Consider the following 3,062-nt stretch of genomic DNA (forward strand, 5'->3'; position numbering starts at 1 on the left):
AAGAAAAAAGCGGCAAAAAAATGGCAAGACGACCGCTCGAGATAAGAGAGAAATCCTGGTTCGGGTCCCGGTACGGCGCAAATTTTCATTGTCGTCATTCCATTATACAGCTGATGGTTGCTCATATTCGCAACTGCGAACGCATTTAACCTAAAATTTTATGTTGGTCTACTGTCGGATGTTCAGGCGGGTTGGAAATTAAGTGCTTACAGGCAGCGGTTTCAACCACATACGCTCGGGCACTCAGCTTATACCTAAAGAAATGGGCAATCATTTATTCATTATTAACCAGATGATGTGATGGAGATGGAGAGGGTTGTATGGGCGCACGACGGCAAGATCTTCAACGCCCGCTTAGTAAGAGATTGAGACGGGTGTCAAGAAAATACTCAGAACAATAAGATAAAACAGAACGTAAAACACAAGTAACAAGGTTGGAAAAATACGTGCCTACCCATACCGAAACGTGGGACGAAGCATGCCATCAGCAGTAAAACTGGACAAGAAGAAAGTGGTCGAGGGAGCTAAAACAATGTAGCAGATGGAAGTGGCTAGCTGACCGCAAGGAAAAAAGGGAGGAGCCAGCCACTTTGCAATACACTAAAACCTCCAGCCTAAAAGTTTAGGCCAGAGTCCAGACACGACACAAAACTTTAAAACCCTAGACAGACACGTCCCATCATTAGCTAAAACACAGAGCAGATCCCCAGCTACTTGTGCTTCTGCCCTTGCATCACGGTATAAAATGCAGTCTGTTAAAATGTGCCGGACAGAGATGTGCACACCACAAGCATCACAAAACTGGGGATCCTCCCACCGTAATAGAAAGCTATGTGTAAGAGGACAGTGCCCAATCCGAAGACGCGTGAGGGTCACTTCCTCCCGCCTGAGCAACCGGCAGGAGGAACGCCATGGACGAGTTGCTGACTTTACCAACCGCAATTTATTGGCCGTCAGCGCCAGCCATTCTTCCTCCCACAACTCCATGCAATTCTTGTGGAGTGCAGAAATGACACACTGCAAGGAAATAGGACACTGGACCACATCCTGCTCCCTGCAGGCCTCCTTGGCAGCCCGATCGGCCTGTTCATTGCCCCGTATACCTACATGACCCGGCACCCAGCAGAAGGTCACCTCCTTACCCCGCCGTTGGAGCAAGTACAGTTGGTCATGTATCAGCTGGACCATCTCCTCAGTTGGGTACAGATTCTGCAATGATTGTAAGGCACGAAGAGAATCGGAGCAGAGGAGAAATCGATTGCCCCGAACACGATTCATCTGTTCCAATGCCTTCAGGATCGCGTGGAGCTCCGCTGCGAAAACGGTATATTCATCAGGGAGGCGAATCCGGGTAACGTGATCAGGGAACACTACAGAACAGCCAAGGAAATTCTCTTGTTTGGAGCCATCAGTGTAAACGACGGTCAAACCGTGATGCACATCTAAAATATTAAAAAACAGAGATTGGAATGTAAAATCTGCTGTACTATCTTTCTTAAAAATAGTCAAATCTAAAATAAGCCTGAGTCTCCAGAGGAGCCAAGGTGGAAATCTGCTCCAACCGCGACGGAAAACATGAAGACCAGCCAGAGTGACGAAAAAAAGCGCTGTTAATAACACAGCAGACGAATTTTACTGTCACTTTTTCCATTCCAGGACGTCTTCCCTGAAACCATCTTTCTTGCTCTGCTTTGTTACTACCTCGAATGTAGGACATATGCGTCACTGCGACTGCTGCATAAAGATGAAGAAGTGCAACAGATTTTATCTAGAGACGTAGACACTGTTAGCACAACTGAGTGCTTTTTGCTATTAGTGCCGAGTTTCAGCGCAGCCAAGCTCGGATGACGAGGGGAGGGCAGAAAAGCAGCTACACCGGCAACACGCCCCCTTATGAGATACAGCGACTGGCGAAAGGTCAAGGCTGTAGCCGCCGGGTGGACCAGCCTGCAAGCTGCCACGGCACTTCTCCGTCCCTAACGCGACGAATATCGCCAGACCCCACTCATCGTGCTTCTCATATAATTATGCGGTAATTAAGTATGGGTCAGCGAGAAAATAAATTCACGTCAGCTATATCGAGCTAATATGCACTGCGCGCCATAAAATCGGGAACAAAAAGCTACTTGAAGACCGACAGAGTCACTTGACTGGTTGTGCCAAATCAGATCAGAACAGGTGAATGTACACTCTAAGACAAAAAAAAAGAAAAGAAAAAACTACTCGGCATGAAGGAATTATCTGAATGGGATGGAAATCTATAGATGTTAAGTTCATATTCAGACGAAAAGAATGATTACAATTTCAGATATATTGGATTATTTATTCAAGAGAAACAGCTTCACAAATTGATCCGGCTCTGGGCCTTAAGGAAGCAGTTATTCAGCTTCACATTGATTGGTAGACTTGTTGAATGTCCTCCTGAGGTATATCGTACCAGATTCTGTCCAGTTGGCGAATCAGACAATCAAAATCCCAAGATTGTAGGAGGGCCCTGCGAATAAGACCCTAAACTTTCCCAGTTGGGAAGATACCTGACGACCTTGGTGGCGAAGGTAGGGTTTGGCAACCACGAAAACGAGCAGTAGAAACTCTGGCCTTGTGCAGCTGGGCGTTATATTGCTGAAATGAGAGCCTAGGATGGGTTGACATGGAGGGCAACAAAACGAGGCGTAGAATGTCGTCGACATATCGCTGTGCTGCAAGTGTGACAACCGAAGTGGGGCCTGCCAGGACAAGAAATGTCACCCCAGAACATCATTCTGGTTGTCAGACCGTATGGCGGGTGAAACTGAGATTGAAGTCCCACCGCTCTTCTGGCCTCTCGAGACTCGTCTTCACCCTGGAATCTCGTTGACTGGAGTACAAATGTCTGCAGTGATGAGTCCCGCTTCGAACTGAGCTCCGACGACCGCGACGACATGTCTGGAAACGACCTGGACAGCGATAGGATACCAACCTGACTGTCGCCCGCAATATGGCCCGACAACCAGGAGTAGTGATATGGGGTGCCATTTCCTTTCGTGCTTTAGTTGACATCCGTGGCCCCCTTACAGCGCAGC

Source organism: Schistocerca nitens, chromosome 4, assembly GCF_023898315.1.
Source record: "Schistocerca nitens isolate TAMUIC-IGC-003100 chromosome 4, iqSchNite1.1, whole genome shotgun sequence".
Classification (NCBI taxonomy): Eukaryota; Metazoa; Arthropoda; class Insecta; order Orthoptera; family Acrididae; genus Schistocerca; species Schistocerca nitens.